Source organism: Erithacus rubecula, assembly GCF_903797595.1.
Source record: "Erithacus rubecula genome assembly, chromosome: 15".
Classification (NCBI taxonomy): domain Eukaryota; kingdom Metazoa; phylum Chordata; class Aves; order Passeriformes; family Muscicapidae; genus Erithacus; species Erithacus rubecula.
In genome coordinates this window covers 12,469,478-12,489,847 of record NC_136667.1, presented here as the reverse complement: position 1 = coordinate 12,489,847, position 20,370 = coordinate 12,469,478, and the positions used below count along the sequence as shown (strand labels likewise).

Genomic DNA, 20,370 nt, shown 5'->3' with positions numbered 1-20,370 from the left:
ATAATTGTTCTGTGACTTTCGTTGTTTGCTCTGTGTAGGGATCTTCTGTAATGTGCAAATGTTGATTTTGTGAAACTAATTAGCATGTAAAGATCTAGCTGTAATAGTAATCAAAACTTGCTGGTTCAACAGACTAAGTTGAAGTTTTTTTAGTATTAACACATCCTGCACATATGAAGATTTGGAGCTGCTTATAGCAGCAAGTTAATATTAGGGATTTTATAAGAGAGTATTTGTTGGTGGCAGTTGTGGAATCAACATGTGATCTAAATCTGACTGGTGCTTCCAGTGCCATTTGTGTCTAGAAGAGTAGAAAGGAAAAAGTGACTGATAATGCTCTTATTACCCTCATACTGTATGAAAATGAGGTACACTGTTTTAATGATTAGTTGGCTAAGGTTCTTATTGGAGAGACCTTCAGTTGATGAATGGTAACCTGCTAGAAGGTGTAATTGCGGCAACAAGGAAATACTGTTGGTCTTTTACAACTCACTGTTGAGATTTATTTGCTCATATTTGTTTAATTATAGTATATTGCTGGCATTTCCTGTATGTTCTATGATGTGACAGCATCAAAGAATGAAAATCATCTTCTTTTACATCCTTTGGAAACACTGAAATTACTTTTTAGGTTACCTATTTCACAAAACAAAGTGGGCTATCTTGTAAAATGTACTTTAATAAAATAGGTTTTAAAGCATCTCTGTCATTGTGATTTGCAGATCATAACTTAATAAGTCTTAGCATTTAGATGTTTCTGTGGAAAGAGGGACAGAATCTATTTGGTATTCTCTTAATAAATTATCTGAAGTAGCTACTTGTAAGGGGGTGGTATTTGCACCACTTAATTAGTGGCTTGTCTGAAGTTTCTTCTGTCTTCACTCAGAGCCAGGATTAAAAAACACAAAGAGGACAAATTTTCTCATGTTCAGGCTTGCTTGTTTATTAAATCTTATCTAAAGTACAGAAAGTTCAGCAACACTTCTAGTCACCAGCTAGAGGTGAGCAAGATGAAGATCAACCTACAAGGTCTCTTACAGCTAAACAGTCCAATAGGGAAATAACACCTATATTATTTATACTTTTGCCCCAATAACCAAAGTCCTGTGACCTGCAGTGCAGCACTGTCTAACCAGAAACTACTACCTGAAACCTTGAATAAGAAGGAAGAACATTGAAAGGAGACACCACCCAAAATCCTCCATCTTGTCCCATCCCTATTACTATATTATAAAACCCTCAAATTAAAAACCTTTCACCGTGTGAAATTACACACTTCTATTTAACTACACACTCGTGGCTTTGACTCCATCACTCAAATTGGGAAGCCTTCACTGAGGCCTCAGGTCAAAAGCAGTGTTCTCCAGGGCATCAGTGCCAGAAAGCACAGAAAGCTCAAAATCCCAGGTTTTGGGGATCCAACAGCTGCTGGGTTGCAAGTATGCAAGTGCTTGTAACTGACTAGTAAGGCACTTTGAGTACATTGTTCATGTACCATCATAGTGTCTGGTGAGAGATGTTTCCTTCATAGGAACATAGAGTGCTTTTGGCATAATGACCTCTGTAAATGGCTCACAGGAAATCTGGCATGTCAGAAAGTGACCAGCAGGTGCTCTGAGGGGAGATGAATGGATGTGCTACTACCTTGCAAAACCTACAGAGCATCAACAGGGCTTGTATTTTGGTGGGAATCTATGCAAGGCACTTGATGGTACTTAGACTCCATATTTGTAGAAGTATACATAGTAGAGCACTCTTCTTCAAATATGGCAGTGAAATCAGTACTTCCACAGTGAATAAAGCAACCTAGACTCAGTGGATAATTTTACTTTCTAAGGGACTTAAACACTTTCCAGCATTTTTCTCCTAACTGAACAAGATAGTTCAGAAGTTTTTGCTATATTTGATCAAAACAGAATTTTCAGATTCCTTGTTTTGGTAATAATTTATGACAATTAGCATCAAGGAAGGTTCTTATTAAACTTGGTGCAAAAGCACCAAAAATTTACAGCAGAGAACTGGAGCACAGGTTGTCTGGAGAGGTTATAGATTCTCTGATCTTTGAATTACTAAAAGCTTGCCTGGACAGGCCCTGGTCAGCCTAGCTCTGTTTGGAGCAGGGTGTTCAGACTTAATGACCTCCAAAGGTTCTTTGCAACTCAAGGTGTTCCACAATTGCAGCATGGCTATTCCAGCACTAGGGAAGGTAAGGTGCAGAAAGGAGTGCATTTCACAAGACAGATCAGTAGTAGCTGATGATAGGAAATAATTCTGCATTTGTATTGCTAAAAATAGGACATAATTTTGCAATAATATTTTAAATAAGTGTTACTCTATGAGGATTACTCAGTGGTGAAAGGACACAGAAACAAGGCACTCTCTTGCACAGTGCAAGAAAGAACAATAAAGAGCAATTTATTGAAGGAAGCTATTGCTTTAAATAAGACACTTTGTGAAAAAGAAAATACAGACAATTCATTGGTCAGAGAAGGAGACACTTCTTGTCTCAGGCTTTTTCACGGATCTAGCAGGTGTTTATCTTTGTTATAATTCTTTCTCTTGTCTTTACAGTAGAGAAAGAGGCTCTAGCTTGAGAAAAATCCTAGCTGAGCGTGAGAAAGACTGGAAAAATCTTTTAAGATTCTCCCTAGGCCTGCAATGGCCACAAATGAGAGTAAGACTTGTGTTTAATATTCAACAGAAAATTTAAATCATCAAAAATATTCAGCAAAAGCTCACAGTTCTGATGGGTGGGAGGTTTTTTGCCTTAGACCTTAGGTTGCAATAGTGGCTGTGCAAATCCTGTTAGCAGCAGAGTGGTAAAAACTTCAACCACTACAAGGAAGAAAAGGCTAGAGGGGAAAGAGAAGTGCTGGATATTTTTTAACACTCTACATCTGTTAAAAAGATTACCCTAAAACGGCTAGTAAAGTTTTTTACATGCTCAACTTAGTGTCCATGTTTAGAGTACATACTTTACTTTAGTGTAGGCACCTATGGTATCACACTGGCTGTACACAATAGAAACTGAGCTGAAGCCTGGCCACAAACCAGTCTAAAACTTAGTAGCTGGAGTTTCAGAATTTGGCTCAATGATCCAGCAGTGTAGTTCCAGCTGCTGTTTTTTCTGTGGACGTATTGTCTTGGTAAAATCTATGAACCTCTAGTAGTGGAAGTACTTAAGATGGTAGTAGAACTTATGAAATAATCAGTGTATAATAATAAGTGTAGATGACATTCCTGATGTGCTGAGAAGCATTTGATCTCCCAGATACATACTTTCAAAGTTCCACTCCATAATTTACAGTTTGCCTTATTGATAAATACTTTTTTGATTTCTACAGTCACTGCACTCTTTGACTCTTGGTTGTAAAGCTTGAGCAGAGAGACATTGCAGGAAAGAAATATAAGAAATGTGTAGTTTCAGTCACAGCTCTAGTCTTACTATTTCCTTCTTACCTGTATTTTTACATAACAAGTTTCCATTTAACACAGTTGTTTTTAAGCTTTTTACCTTGCCTCTGGCAAAATTGAAACGCTACCTTTCCAGCATATGATTTTATCTGTTCTTTGCATTGAACTCCATGATTCTTCTCAAAGTTCACTGTTCTTTAACCTTCAAACTGCCTACAGATTAATTTAAGAATGTGTGAAAACTGCTGCAGATAACATGAAAAGGCCACCACAGAATGGTAAGGAATTTTTGGGGCTTATAACTCCTGTAAATTATTTTTAGCTGAATTGCTGTTTTAGCTATTTATCAGTAAACTGTTTTATCCCAAATTATGAATAAACGGGATATACAATAATTCCCCTTTTCTCTAAGTTGTTGTTGCTGCCTTTCAGCAGAACTGGTGAAAAATCTCCTCCTTCTTTCTTATTCAGTGAGGCATTGAATTTTTTTTTTGCTGTGACTGCATAATGAGTGCCTGCTGAGACAGTGTGTGTAGCACATATTTGTATGCATCAAAACCATGGGAGCTCAGACTTTAATCATAGGTCTCTGTGCACATAGGAAAAAAAAAAGAAGCAAAGTAGGTGTTCTGCTTATATTGTGGCATTCTCCTTGGGAGTTGCTATGCATTTCATATCATATGTAAAAAATAGATTTTTTTTTTCTTTTAAACTTCATTTGATTGCATGTTGGTATGTGACTCAGTATGAATCTCAGAAGACACCTGACTAATTGAATGTATGATTTATAAATACATAACTATAATCCATCATTCAAGAAAGGATTAATATTCCATTTTTTAAAAAAACACTTGTTTAATTGTGCTCAAGCTTTTTGTACTTGTTCTTTGGCTTTTAAACAAAAACTTGAGTCTGCTCAATGCTTAGCAATTCTTCACAGGCTGTGTTTACAGGTGTGCTATTCAAATTCTGGTTCCACACTTCCACATTCTGTAGTTCTTTTGAAGTATAGGTTAAAACCAGAAAATTTCAAAATCCCATTCTACCATGAAACCTTATTCTTGCTATCAGCATATGCTGGTGCTGCTAGGAGTGTTGAGGGCTTTTTCCACTCTAGTTGGGTGCTAGTGTGTCTGAAGAAGTAACTTTCTGTAATTGTATCGCCTGAGACATTATAGTGAGGGCACCATCTTGGACCTCTAATTTCTCAAAACAGAGAAAGTGAGGAGTTTGGATGGAAGTTCAACTTCCTAAGCAAAATGCCGTAGAAAAATTAAATCTTAGTGTGTACAATGCCTATGGCTTCACTTAGAAATATCAGTAAAGATGTATTGAGTATCCCTGTCAGCCATGGAAGGTACCTTTCTAGACCTTACTGATTTCTGTGTTTAACAGGACTTAAAGAAATTAGCAAACAAATAGCCAGAGTTTTAGTTCTTAGCTACATTTCGTGCTTTCTAAAGGATGGATTCTGCATTGTTTTGAAAATCTTGTCTTTCTGTGGGTTGGTTTTGTTGAGGGGACAGACAAAGCACTCACTCTGGATGACAGCCCCAGCAAATGCTGTGTGAAAAGCTAATCAATTATGGGGTCTGCAGGAAAATAACTACCAGAATCAGTGGGCCTCTCTGACAAGACTTAAATTACTTTAGCTTTTGTAAAAGCTTTTGATTACACAGCAGCTGCCAAGATCTAAACAACCCCACCCACTTCAAGGCAGTTTTTCTAGTTACACACTTGGCAATGTTTGTAATTTTTCATCCATCCCCCTAGGCTTAATAAAAAGGTTGGCAATCTTTTTTTTTGGTGGGGAGAGAGGGGAAATAGTGATATATAATTGAGAGATACCTTTCACAGGACAGCTTCAAAGAACTATGTGTGCAGATGAAGAAAATTCCCTTTTCTTTACATGCTGTGACAAGCAACTATTTTGATCTTCTGGTGCCATCTATTTGGGAGCTGACTGCCATATAAATACAGCATGTTCAGCAGGTACAAGGCATGTAGTGAATTAGTATTTTTCTCACTAATATCACTTTGTTATTTTACTGTTTTATAATCCAACTACATTTTCACAGAAAGGTACATATTATATTAAGAGATGAAAGATTTATTGCTGATAATCAATTTCTAGTTAGACTGTGTGGCAGAAAATTGAAACAGCTGTTAGGAAATTTTATTCAGGCATTGAATTATACCTATATTTTTCTGTCAGTGTCCTGGTTTGAAGAACAAGTATCTGCCAATAAAGGCGGAAGCTTCTCTTTGAAATGGAGAATGTAAACCTCCTCCCTCTAAATTATTATAATTTTGAAATTAAGGGGCTGTCAGGCAAAGATACGGGAATTAGGAATAACAGTTCTTTACTAGGAAAATTAAAATAGAAATACACTATTACAAAGAACAATCCCAAAAACACTGACTTAATCAGAATACAACCTAACTCACTGTCAGTCAGGGTGTTGGTAGCAGTCTAATTAAATGGTGGCTCAGCTGAAGCAGTGCTCCTGTAGAAGGTGCAGTTTTCCTCTGAAAGTCCAGAGATGATGTGGAATGATATGGTGTTCCAGTGGAGAGTTGGATAACCGGCTGTTCAAAATCTCAGTTTTTTATCTAAGTAGGAAAGGTTTGGCTCCTTCCCCTCACTGAAGAATTGCCCAATGGGTTGATGTAATTTTATCAGTCATACAGTGGGACTCAATGGGCCAGCAGCAGTGATATCTTCCTGGAGAGAGAGTGGGTTGTGGAAAAGATAAAGATGATTGCCCCACTTAGTCTTAAAGGCCCATTAGCAGATGGTATGTGTCACAGAGATAAGGAAATCACTACCCCACCCTGCTTTAACAGATGGTGATAGAATACACGTTTCTGGCCACATCAACCCAACACAATCAGATTTATATCAGAAGTTTATATTTTCAATGCCAAGGAATTTCTGAAATTAACATAATTATGACAGACAAATGCTATGATTCAGTTAACATACAGTACATTCTGGTGTTACTTTAAATATTAGTGTTAGAGCAAGAAAGTTACTGTTGGACCCCAAATGAAAGCATTTGCAGCAGATAACAACTTCAGATGTTTATTCATCAAATGAATGCCAAGCTCTCAGTCCCTTTTAGAACAGTCAGGTTTCATTAGCATGTTTGATATCTCACAGGTTCTTGTCTAGCTGCAAATGCCTTTATGTTGAAGACAGGAAAAACAGGTGTTGGTTTATTCTCTCACCTATATTCACAGGATGAAAGTGTGTATGTTAGGAGATCCACTGCCTGGAGCAATGCAATGAGAGGAGTTTAAGCTCATAGCAGTGCAGTTTGGTTTTAAAAAAAGGAAAAAGTAACAGCTTTTTAACATACTAAAGATGTAGTTATCACTGTTCTGCTTTAGGGATTAAGAGAATGTTATTCTAACTTGTGCACAGGTCTGTGTTTGCTGTGAAAAGCTGGCTTTGTAATTTATGCACTGTCATTTTTCAGGAAGGCACTCAATGGTGTTGCAATGTGCAAATATGTTTTGACTGCTTTTGAAGGAAAAAAAAGAAATTGAATGTGACAGAATTTTTTTCTTAAGCTAACATGTAAGTTAAGAACCTTCTGAGATTATTCTTTGAAAATTTTGAGCTGTTTTAGTACAAGAAGCTTTTCTGACTTAGTACAATGGATGAGTGAACCCATTGTCAAAACTACATTTACTATAATATGACATCCTTTTAATGTTTTTGTCATCAAATCATGATCAAATGCAAAAAGCTAATGAATATGTTCGGTACTCAAGTGTATTTTCCAAGGGTGAAGTTTTCATTTCGATGGAAAAAAAAAAATTAGAGATTTGCACTCTTAGCACTGTGGCTCCTCCGTTTCTAAATTTCACTTTAATAAGGAAATATCTCATAGAATTTGGCATATTTAGCCTTGTCTATGAGATAAAAACCATGCAAAAACTATAATATCTTGTTGTAGTTGGTACCAAATTAGTTTATTGCCACTGAATAGAAATGTGTAGGCTGGCTGCTCATAGAGTTAATGCTTGAAATGCCAAAAATAACAATATTGAAGTCGACCACTTCAAAGGAGGTTATTAATTCATTAGACAGCTTTTTGACTGTTTGCTGACTGTTGATCTGCACACTCTTCTACATTTGCACTGTTCTTTGAAATCACAAAAGAGGCACATACTTTGTAAAGAATGCATTTTATGCTTAAAAGGCAGGTGCGCTGACTAAATCATCATTTTATAATTAAGAATTAAGATTAACCTTGGGAAATATGGATTACTTTGAATGTGAAGGAGAGATGGCTTCTAGTATATAATGAGAAAGTATTACAGTAATACTTCACATCTTTGCTTATTGATCTGTATATCCCATACAGTGCTTCTTAAGTAAATAGTAAGAGAATGATGCATCTTGTGTCTGTATCAATGTTGTCTGCTATCACCACTAAATTTTCAGGGCCCTCTGCCAGATAAGCTTGTAAGTTGTCATGGTTTAAACCCAGTTTGCAACTCAGCCCCACAGGGCCACTCACTGGAAGAGAGAATTGAAAGGGTAAAAGTGAGAAAACTGAGTGAGTTGGATGAAGTTTAACAGGTAAAGCAAAAACCATGTGCATAAGCAAAGCAAACCAAGGAATTAATTCCCCATTTCCCATGGCAGGTGCTCAGCTATCCCCAGGACAGCAGAGCTCCATCATTGTAACAGTGACTTGGGAAGACAGAACACTGTCACTCTAAACATGCCCCGTTCCTCCTTCTCCCCAGATTTCTATGCTGGGCATGGTGCCACATGCTCTGGGATATCCCCTGGGTCAGTTGGGGTCAGCTGTCCTGGCTGTCCCCTCCCAGCTCCTGGTGGAGCTCTTGCTGGTGGGGTGGGTGAGGAGCCAAAAGGCCTTGGCTCTGGGTAAGTGCTGCTCAGGAACAACAAAAACATCTCTGTGTTATCAACACTCTCCTCAGCACATACCCAAAACACAGCCCCACACCAGCTTCTGTAAAGAAAATTAACTCTATAGAATCATAGAATCATTAAGGTTTGAAAAGAACTCCAAGATAATCAAATCCAGTGTCCACCCAATACCTCCATGCCCACTAAAGTGTATTGTGGAGTGATAGCATTTTAGTGATCCCAACCAAAACCAGCATGTAAATGCAGTTAGTTTTGCAGCAGTGGAAGCTGAGGCACACAAGGTTATTTGCACTCAGGTGCAGAGCACAATCTGCATGCCTTCAAATCACATTCTTTCCTAGAGTAGGAAACCTGGCATCTTGCACACTTTGGACAGCTCTTTCATTTGTTATTTTGTATATCCTGTCCCTCTACAGCCCGTTTTCATTTTTCTTGTGTTCACCCAGCTCCAGCAGTAATTGCAGTGGCACTGAATGAGTTCCCTGGTTGCCTTCCTCATTTTTGTCACTTGGAAAGTTGTATTTCAAATAATTTTCTGGACTTTTTAGTAAATGTAGGGTAATAGGGAAATAAGGTCACAAAAGGCTATTGAATATTGTAAAGTATATGGAGCGTGGTTGCTTAGAATCTGAGAAATATGCTGAAGATACTGCACTAAGATTTGCAATGGAGTAAAAGCAAAAAGAAGTATGTAGAAGAAAGTGGTAGCAGATACCTGTGCTGCTATACAGGCATGAGGAGTCCCATAGGGCTTTCCCTGACTGGTTGGTAATTTATGTGGATTTATGTCATTATTGTCTCTGTGGAAGTGGCATGCATGGGAGTAACGTTATGTTTTTGTGAGTAGGTGGAAGTGCCTGGAGTCTTCATATTTCTTTCATCCCAGTCAGTTCATACTTGATGTAGGCATGGTGCTAAGCATAGTGCAGGAGTCAATTCCTGTAGGTACTGAGCATGTTGTTCCCCTTGTACTGCCTTAGGGCTGTCACCTGCCAGTGGTGCTGCTGTTCCTTTTAAAGAGTCGGGAAAATAGTTCTGGAGTGGCTTGCATCTTTTTCTCTGAGAAATCACACAGAATTCCACTGGACACTTACAGACCTGTTCTCAAAACCTACATGGATAATAACATAAACCCACCTCTAACACCCACCCCTTCCTTTCCATAGTCATAGATTAGTAGTAAGAGAAATGAGGGGAAAAGTGTTAAAATATCCCCAGTAAACTGTTGTTCACTTTTATGTCTTCATGATAGCCATCCTAACTGATTAACAGTTCTATGAATTATAATGGGATTTGGAGGAAAGCTAATTGAACTTCAGCCCAGAGAAGCCTGAAGAAGTAAGCATTGTCTGAAGAAAGCAACCAAAAGAAATAGGTGAATCATAATTTACTCTAAAAGAAATGTTGTTGGGCTGCCAGTTTGTTATTGGTTGCACTTAAATTATGTAAGATTACACTTACACAGCAACAGGAGACCAAGGATTCCTTTTGTTCCCTTTGTTCTCTCTAACTTCTAGTGAAATATAACCTGGTGAGCTTTCAGACTAAATATTCTGAGTATTTTGAACTCAATATCTGAGAGATTTAATTTCCCTAGGCAGTTATTTGTATGAGAGGGGACATGTTGAACTGTGATATGGCTGAAGATCCCACCTCTGGAACTAGAGATTGCATTTATTCTTTTTAAGGGCATCCTGCAGTAATCATTGTCCCAGATTTTCAAAGGCAGGATTTGGGGTTGAAAGCTGTGAAGTGGCAGTATTTCTGGTGGAGTCTAAAAGTGTTACTGGACTTTTGTTATTTATAAGCATCAAATGAACTGCATCATAAATATATTTTCTAATAAAGAGTTTTGTTTATAGTTGCATTTTTATAGTTATTCATGATAGTTAGGCAGACAATAGTTCCAGCATGTCTAACCTTTGAATAGGTGTTATGAGTAAGTTTAAATATATTTTTATGTAAAAGAAAAACTGGTGTCGGTTTATCAGCTGATTAGAAAAGCTGAATTTCCAAATTTCTAAAGCTTGCCTTACACTCATGGTAGAAATAGTGCAGGTTGAGCAGTGGGATGCACACAGGCCTGTGCTTATGGTGATGCCACTGAGGACCAGCCTGAAGATGATCAGTTGCCAATTAAAATGTCAATATCAAGCGTGACAGTGGTTTGTTGGAACAGAAGTTTGGGAACCAGTCTGCATCAAATTGAAATTGTGCTGAGACTTTAGATATGTGAATTATAATAATCAGACTTGCCAACTTTGTGAGGTGCTCCATTTAATATTCCTAGTTTTACAGACTTTGCAAGGGATTCAGAAGGATTTTTTTTTTCAATAAAGTATACGTCCTTAGTTTATGTGCCCAATACCAAGTTCTGAAAGTGTGCCTTAATTGAAGAAAGGATTAAGCATAGTGCTAGTTTTTAATGAAATGTCTTGTAATAATCTTATGGATATTGTGTTCATTTTGCTTAGGTGGCAAAATGAACATAATCTTAATTCAGAGACATGAGATTTACATTGCATGTACTTATTCACAAGACTGTTTCAGGAGAAGGTGTGAAATGAACATCTTTATTTTTTATACCATCACCATCTTTACTCTGATACATATTTAATATAAGCAATGATTAAGGTGAAAAGTTAAATATATATATATGCTCATTCTTTGAAGAAGTTGAAGCTGATATGGGTTGCCTTTTACCTTTACTTTTAGGCAATATTTTAATGGCAGTCTTCATACTGAACTTGGACTGCATTAAATGAAAAGATGATAATTTCTTCCATTTTATCAGTATTTCCCTCATGCTGTTTTACCCTCCTTAGATCATGATGCTTTTCTGCTCTCTGGGTTTTTTAAAACACATAAATCAAGTGTTTCTAAATTAGATTTTATTCATTGTGTTTTAAAACCCAAGTGTTAGGTGTTTTTACAGAAAGTCCTTGATTGTCAAGAGCTTATAGTGAATATTAGGAATGACAGAAGTTAATCTCTCCATTTTAAGCCTTAATTTTCTACCATAATCTTTTTTTAATATTTTGATTATGCCCTACTTGCTTAGTCTTCAGATAACAATAAGACAATGTCACCAGACTTTATCCATCCTTAACATTGTTTACCTCTATTACCTTGTGGTGAGCAGCCACTCAATTCTGCTTCCTTTTAAAACCTCTGTTCTAAGGACTTGAGCTTTGACAGATATCTGTTATTCACATGAGTTTTGTTACTCCATCTGTGAATTAACCTGCATGGAAATGCTTGTGCACCTCTGTGATACTCAGCATGAAGAATGTGAAACAGGAAAATTGTACATTGGTTTTGCTGTGCATTACAACATACAATTCAAATGTTCTTATTCAAAGAACATCTCTTTCTTTTTTTGAAGCATATAATAAATCTGACTATGCACTTCATTTGGTCTTTGAAAACAAAGTGGTATCCTCTGAACATGAATAGGTTTCATAATATAGGATATGAAGCAGTTTCTATAGATGCTGTTTTTAAACTCTTGTCTCTGTTATTTTGGTGTCTCCAAACCTTCTGTGTCCCTTTCCTCAGCTGTCAATGCCTTGGATTCTCCTGGGTATTATGAGAAATCAACCTACTTTGCTTCCAACACAGCAAGATGCCAGCAAGAAATTAAAAGATTTCTAAGAGAAAGTATTCATGTTGGAGGACTCTACATTCAAATTGTATATTCTGTTAATATCTGTGTACCTAGTTATCCCAACTTTGATCCAAGGTGCAGTTGGAGAGAGACAAATTGAACTGAGAAAGAACATTTAAAATTAAAATTAATCGTACCAAAGAAAAGGACAAAATGGTTTTATTTAATATATTCATGTTAACACATGCATACACAAAACAGTTAAGCAGAAAATATCAAGCTGGTTTGATGGTGAAATCTTTTATGAAAAAAATCTTCTGGAACAGTATTTTCTCATAATCCTAAAGATGCTACATATGTGCTAAAGATAAGGTTCAATATAAAAATCCATTGAAACTTTTCTTGGTAATCTTTTAATTTTTTTTTAAAATCTATTATTTTAGAATAATATATTGATAACTTGCAAAGAGCCAGGAAAGATATGTATGTGGTTCACAATTCTGGGAATTCTGTAATAGAAATCCAGGATTCATTTGTTACTTTATTTAGTATCTATTTATGAGCTCCTTATGAACATATGTTTGTCTTAGAACATTTTTCTCTCTTTGGATACTGTCCACTCTCACAGGCAAATCACCAAACATCAGATTTTCTGACATTTCTTAGGTAAAAAGTAAGAAAAAAAAAGACCTAAGAGCACCTGTTATGACAAAATCAAATCTTTTAATGCCTTTTATGATAAAAGACACAAAAGTTTACAAAGTTAATGTTTAAAAGCCTTTTGCAGCTTCAGTCTGCTGTTCCACACAGCCCTGGGACACCCGAAGAACTGAATGGATGTAACCCTCTGCTTAAGATAAAGCAACCTCTGTTTCTATTGATGTATGTAAAATTAGACCTGGGCATACAGGAATGTTCCCTTTCTGTTTGTTTGTAGGGTGTTTTGACAGCAGATTCTTGGTTCTTTTCTCTGAACTGCTGACCCATGGAAATGTCTGTGCTGCTATGGCTCAGGGAAGCTGAAATTGAGCATTGGCAGCCAAAGAAGGTAACAGCTTTTGCCAGGCCTTCCTCTCTACCAAGGGACTCTGGTAGGGATCAGTTCTCCTTGAGTCTTCCCTCAAATCTGCTTCTCTTAGCTGAGCACTAATTAAGCAGGGCCTCTGGGAGAGGCTGATTAGGTACCCAACAGCCCATGAGCTCGTTCCAGATTCATATAATGGGGTGCATTATGCCACTGCAGAATCATCCCATTGGGAGCAAAAGGACAGAAAGGTTATGGAAAACAGACTAATGATCTCCTACCCCTCTCCAGCATTACCCACATCCTCTCATATGTACAGTCTGTCAGGCATCACTGTGACCACCCCAGCACCAATAGAGCAGAACCTGTCTGTAGTGCCTGATTATTAGACCTGCTGATCACAGAAGAAGTCCCACTGAAAAATAATTCAGAGAACACTGTGTAGGAGTGAAACTTCACATAAGCAAAATTTCTATGAATTTTAAGAATGGTTTAAAGTGCTGTAAGTGACTATTCATTTTATCTGAGTTAATGATATGGCCTTTTTTAATGCTTCTCTCTCCTGCTTTATTTGCCCCTCTCAGCTTTGCTGATAAGACCAGAATAGAGTTAGTGGGGAGATTCAGAGGTAAAGAAATGTGGAGTTATCTTAAGCAGACCATTGTAATATATATTTTATGTATGTTTTACATAGAGTATTATGTCTCCATATATTCTCTAGTGATTAAAATGCAGGGTGAGAGATCTCCTTTAGGGAGGCTCTGATCTGCTCACCCTTCTGTGTCCTGATTATTCCATTGTCTTGAGAATTCTGCTAAGAACTGTAGAAATTAAATTAAAATGTTGTCATTGTTTGGTTTAGAGTATCTTGTATACCATGGGATGCTACTGAAAAAAAGATCTAGAAGTATGGTCTTCTCAGCATTTATACTTTTTTCCTTTCTTCCTATAAAATGCCTTTTTCCTGTGGCAGTGGTATATTATTTATTTACAAATATATGTATCCCAAGGTTTTTGTTTCATTTCTGGGACTTTAAGACAAAATTCTGTACATGTATGTTATACAACATAGAACTATTCTGAAACAATTTCATTACATCTAATCACTTTCTTGAATGTTATTTCAACTGTCTGAAAACAGACACTGGGAATGAATCTTCAGAATTTGAAGTTGGTCAGCAGTGAACATATTCAGTGCCTTATTTTATATTTTGTTTGTAGGCAGTTGAACTTTGTTGGACTTTTCTGTATTCATTGTAGTATTAATTAATGATAAACCCACCTAAATTAGTCCAGTGTAAGTCAAAATAGATAGGCTGAAGAAATAGTTCTTGTGCTCTGAAGCTTACAGCATGGCTGTGCTGCCATTGACAATGCTCAGCACCCTGCAGGGCCATCCAGTGGAACAAAAACAGGTAGGAGTTTGGCATGTGTATGGGCCTCTGGCCATCTGGAGCACTTGAACTAAAACTTAGTTCTGCTGTAAATATAACTGGAAATTACTACTTGACTGGTCCATATAGCTTAGAGCTGCTTAGAGTATAATACAAGCTTCCTGTTCAGCATCTATTTCAAACCATTCATCTACATTTCATGCCAACTGATACAGTCATGTTTGTTACAGCATAGTGTCAAACTCTCAGTGATATTCTGGTCCTTTCTTTCTTAGAAGGAAAATTCAGAGAAAAGGTTTTCAGTCAGTAATGAATATATAGTCTGAACTGATCTTTAGTTTGATAGTTCCAGAGTAAATCATCACAGCAAGAAAATACAGAGAATCATATATTAAAGTCCTTTGAGTTACATTTTATATTGCAAGATGTTTATATTGCAAGATATCTGCCTGATAAACAGCATACACAGATGGAAGGTGGAGAATATACTGAATGTAGAGGACAGAATTACTTATATAGCATCATTTTCATGAGACCAGGTAGAAGGTAGTGACTGGGAGAGCTTTGTAGGGAGGGAGCACATACAGAAAAAAGGGAGGCCAGTTCTGGTAATACAGATAGCAATTTAGGGAAAGTGAACAGTGTCAGCAGAGGGGCTACTGCCATGCAAAATACAGCAGTAGGGGAAACAAGAGATAGTGGCAGCTGAGAAACTGTTGTTCTTGCTGGGTAGATGTGATGTGTTTTCTGTTCTAGGAGCATTATCAGATCTGCACAGGCATTCTTCAGAAAGGCATCTTTTTATACAAAGGAGAAAATAGTATCTTTCCTTGTTGAAGTATCCAAATGATTAACTTTAAAGTCACAGAATATAATGTAATATTTGCATATATAAAATACAAAAGGCTGGATAATAAAGGGGAAATAGATTATTAGAGGAACTGGTTGGGAGGAAGTTTGTGAAAGTACTCTGATAAGAAAAAAAAAGTTCAATTAACAAATTATGACAGTTGTTTTCTAGGAAGGAGTGTGTGGCACTGTAGTTGGAGCAGTAAGTAGCAGAGGATAGATATGCAAGCAGTAAAATAATGTAGAGTTCTGAATTGTGCTACACAAACCCTCTAAACTGTCATTCAACATGATCAGCGATTTGCATTTTTCTGTCTTTCTACTTTACACTTCCATAGGATGTAACATGATTTTAGAGAGCAGGGGAAAGCAGAGATTCTGACTGAGTGTGGAGTACAGAATATTCACAAAACCAGTTTTTTCAACCCCTGGATGAAGATTTTCCAGGCAGATGAGTCTAATTTATGCAGAAAGGAAAGTATGCCATTTGTTGAAAAGTCTGTTCTCTGCTACTAAGCTTGAATGATGTATTAAAGGAAGAGGAAGAATTTCACTGAAGTCACATTTTAAAATCAGTGTAAGGGCCACAATTCCACAAACATTTCTACCAAACAGGAGGCAGTCCACTGGGTCTGGATCTGTGTTCTGTTTTCTCTTTAGTGTAGGAAGACAGTGAATATTTTTCACTAGTTTTAATTGCCAAATGCTCTGATTTTTTCTCATACAAAAAATACACTTAGACATTTATGCACTTATTACTTATTTCCCCATGCCTATCCTGTGATGATCTTTTGCTGTGTGCTTGTACAACCAGTGGTAAATCTATTCCTCTGCTTACCTTGTAAAGCAGCTTACCTTATGTGCATGGCATTTCCAGCTGGAAAGAATGTATTGCCAATGCCTCAGGCTGTTGCTTCTCTTTCTTGCTTCTACAACTATCCCTGTAAACAAGAACTATGTCTACATTTTTGTATTTAAATTTTGCCAGAGGGCTTTTGTATTCCAATTACAAGTATCTGTAGTTGAAACAGACTTCTAAATATATTACATAAATGCAAAGTTATATAATTCTGTGACTTTTAAATTTAATTTTTAAATATCTTTATTAATTTATTAATTATAATTTGTATATAATTAATTATAATTTATTAATTTCATAATTTTAATAATTTAATTATTTTATGTTTGGGGGTTTTTCCACAGGCAGGTGCTTCTAGTACACTAAATAATTGGTTTTTTTTTTTTGCTTTTAAAAAACATTTTATGTTTGAATAACTTATTCACTCTTACAATTAAGAACAATGTATTTCAGACTATCGCCTTTCCTAGACACTTTTATCTGTGTAGGTTGTGGCATACACTGCACACCTGTTGAAGTGATCATGATTTTAACTGTTCAAAGCATTGGAAGCAGCAGCTCCCTATTCCTGTCTCAGTTTGCTGGGGCTGGACAAGCGTGTTCGTGTGTCCTGAAGCACAGACCTCAAGGCTGTATTTGGGATCCAGTTTAACCTGAGCAATCTCATAGAAATGCAGTGTCATGGTGCTTTAGGCTTTGCTGAATTGTGTGTATCCATACATATCCTGCTGCCTGGAACATGAGTCAGACTCAGCTCTGCTTCTAATGTTTCACACTGTAACCGTAAAAGGAGATAACCAAATTACAGCTGAGCCAGCAGAGGCTGTTGCAGTAGTGGTATGAACAGGCTCTAAGGCAGCAGTGGTCACAAGAACAACCAATTAGCTGGACATACATTGAAAACATGCAAAAGTCTGTCTGGAGAAAATGGTAGCAAGGAGATCTTCTGACTGTGTCTCTTAAAGGATGAGAGAGAGGAGGTTTGGGGTATGTGTGTTAACTCTATTTCTCTATCACTACATTTTGTACTTCTATTCACACTTTTCAAGAATTGTTATTTCAGTTCTTTTGTAAATATATTTTCAGTATGTGAGAACAGTTAAATTACATTATAAATATGTCTTTAAATTTTTTCTGGTTTATTCAAAGGGTTATTTTTTAAATATTAAAAATCAGTATTTTATGGCATATATTGGCTGTGACTGAATTTCACTTCAGTGATTTGAAAAATTTTCATTATGTTTGGTTTGTCTCTGGAGCATTGAGTTAGTTCCAGATCCAATATTAAATCTTTCTGGTAGTATACTCCCTGGCTAGCCTGAGATATTATCCTAAGTATTTCTAAGAGGGAATTTTTCTAAATCTTACAAGATATGAAGGATAATCTGAAGATTTTGAGATGAACACAGTTTAATTCTGCATTGAGGTTTTGGGTTTTGCTTTTAAAGCAGCAGCAGCAATTTTAGAAAATCACAGACCCGCAGGATGGCCAAAGTGGACAGGCACCTCTGGAGAAAAACCCTGCTCAGAGCAAGGGCAGCTACAGCAGGATTACAGTGCTGGGCTAAGGTCTGTTAGCTTTTCAGTACCTCCAAGAGCAAAGACCACACAGCCTCTCCAGAGAATCTGTTCCTCTGTTCAATCACCCTTTTCTTAGGTTCAAACTATGTTTTAACAGAATGGAATTGATGGAATGGTGAACTTATGGAGGCTTTCACTTTCAAGTACCACTTAGTTTTTATTAACATCTAAACGTGGTCTTAAATGCTTAATATGCAAATGAAGATTTCTGCCAATGTTGCGGCTGTTCTGAGCATAGATACTGCCATTTAATTTCTGTCCTGGTTTGAAGGACAGGTGTCTGCTGATAAAGGCAAAAGTTTTCCTTTGGAATAGAGACTTCAATTCCACTCCCCCCCAAGTATTATAATTGTTTGAATCAAGGTCTCTGAGGCAGAGATAAGGGGGTAGGAATGACAGCTTTTTTACTAATATACCTAACTGTACAAGCAGAAACAACAGCAGTTGTTAAAATTGCTAACAGAACAGAACAGATAACTCAGTGTCAGTCCCTTTAGCTGCAGGCACACTGTCTCTGTGCTCGGTCCCAGCCCGGAGCTGCCGAGGGCAGGCGGGAGCGCAGGCGGGAGGGGCGGCAGCGGCCACGCCGGTCTCGGTGGGAACGGGCTGGAGCGGCGGCTCCTCGCTCACCGTGTGTGTCCGGGGGATCAGCTGTGTCTGCAGAGGCAGGAGGCTGGAACGGGGCAGATGCAGGGCAGGTGATCACAGAGGGTCTGGCTCTCCTGTGTTCCACAGCAGGGGTTGCAGATGGGGCGTCCTGATCCGAGCTCCCTGCAAACACGAGTCCCCTCTGGGAGCCGCTGCCACCGACCCCTTTTGTCTGGAGTCATCAGAGACCCTGGGTGTAACCCGGCCAGCTCCATTGGCATGATAATGGGAAAAATTGTTTCAATTGACACAGTAATAGAAAAACACTCAACCTGCAAGGAAATTGCTATAACAATTTTTTTTTTTTTTTTTTTTTTTTTTGTCGTGACGATGCATGATTTTAGTTCTTGATATACTTAAAAGATTATTAAATCATTGGCATGCTTAGAAGGAATTTTAATATCAGCATTTCCATACTTGCAACAAAAATTATTTTCATGCAGCCATACTGATCTGCTCAGTATAACACAGGAAGTCACCAGCAGATGTGAATGCAACCCAAGTGTCCTTACTGCTCTTACCTTGAACTTGCTGACAAACTCAAAAAAGAGTTTGTCACAGTATTGTTATGTGGCTCTTAGCATAATTTCAAAGAAATGTGAAATTCCTCATACAAAATAGGAATAATGAAAAATCTAATAATGTAAAATCTAGGCATATCTTTTCTTAGCAGAAATTATGCAAAAGTAAGTTAGAAATTCAGAGTCCCTCACACAGAAAGGACACTGACATGCTGAAATAAGTCCAGAGGAGGCTACCAAGGTGATGGAGATGTGGAGTATCTCTGCTGTGAGGAAGGGATGAGAGAATTGAGACCATTTAGCCTGAAAAGAGAAGGCCCTGGGGTGGCTGAATTGTGGCCTTGCAGTGCCTGAAGGGAGCCCACAAGAAAGATGGAAAGGGACTTTGTACAAGGGCCTGCAGTGACAGGACAAGGGGGAATGGCTTTGAACTAACATACAGTAACTTTAAATTAGATGTGAGGTAGAAATTCTTCCCTATGAGGAATGCAAGGCCCTGGCAAAGGTTACCTAGAGAAGCTGTAGGTGCCTCATGGAGCTTTGAGCAGCCTGGTCTCGTGGAATGTTCCCTGCTCATGGAAGTGGAGTTGGAACTAGAAAATCTTTGATGTCCCTTCCAACTAAAACCATTTTATGGTTCTGTGAAAATACAGTACTTTGTTATTTCTCTCTACAGACAACGCTGTGCTCTTTGTATGCCTAAATTTTGTGTTAAAATACTTCTCTTGGAACTGAAGTGTTCGGTCCTGGTCTAAAAATAGGCTGCAATTGGTACTACTATATAAATTGTTAACCCAGATTTATATTTTAAAGTTACATTATTTCCTATTTTTTTTTTCCCATATGTCTTTGCCACATAGTGAGATGGATGAGCAAAATAGTTATAGAAGGGCAATTTGTACAGCCAGCACTTAATGGTGTTTGAGTTCTTGCAGTTAAAGCTAAAGCCATTAGATGGTGCCATGCTGTAATCAGAATTTTCTCCTCATCTGCTTAAAGTCAGCTGTGTGTTATATCTAGCAGGATCTTAAATGGCTAAGCCTATTCTTCTAGGGCACTGCCTTGCATTGGTCAACCTCAGTCATTATATGCAAACCCCAGACAATAAATTAAATCCCTAGAATTTTTTTATTTGTTTCAATGAAAAGACTGCAACATCCTGAAAATTCAACAAAAGAGAATGCAATGGCAGGACAGATTTACTGTCCTTTTTTTTCAGCTGAAAGCAGTGTGCAATCTAAATGATTTACTTGTTTACTAGCCCTGCATGGTGCTGTCTCCTGGGTTATCATTCACCTAAATGGCCAATGTAGGACAATGAAAATGATAGTGCAGTTACAAATTCGCTTCAATTTACTGGGTAGAATCTCAAACTGGTAAATTATTTAATTTCCACTTTTTCACTTACTGTTGAAGGTTGAAAACTTAAATGTGGAATGTTAAAAAAAAGAAAAGAATTTAGCATCTTTGGAAGCTCAAGTTGTTAAATTGTGGTGATAATAGGGTGGGCTTTATTGTGTATGTAGATGTAACAGGCTTTTGTACAGCATCTGACTTACTA

At 37.5% G+C, this 20,370-nt stretch overlaps 1 protein-coding gene across 2 annotated transcripts in view; it reads left to right on the top strand.

Annotated features, from left to right (window-relative positions):
• MAMLD1 (mastermind like domain containing 1) overlaps positions 1–20,370 on the top strand; it is a 253,785-nt gene that overhangs the window by 8,412 nt on the left and 225,003 nt on the right. Inside the window, exon 2 of one of the 2 annotated variants that reach the window (XM_079319017.1) lies at positions 12,871–12,981. The exons of the other annotated variant lie outside the window; for it this stretch is intronic. The gene's annotated coding sequence lies outside the window, so the exon portion shown is untranslated. The remainder of the gene's footprint in view (positions 1–12,870; positions 12,982–20,370) is intronic. 2 annotated transcript variants of the gene reach the window in all.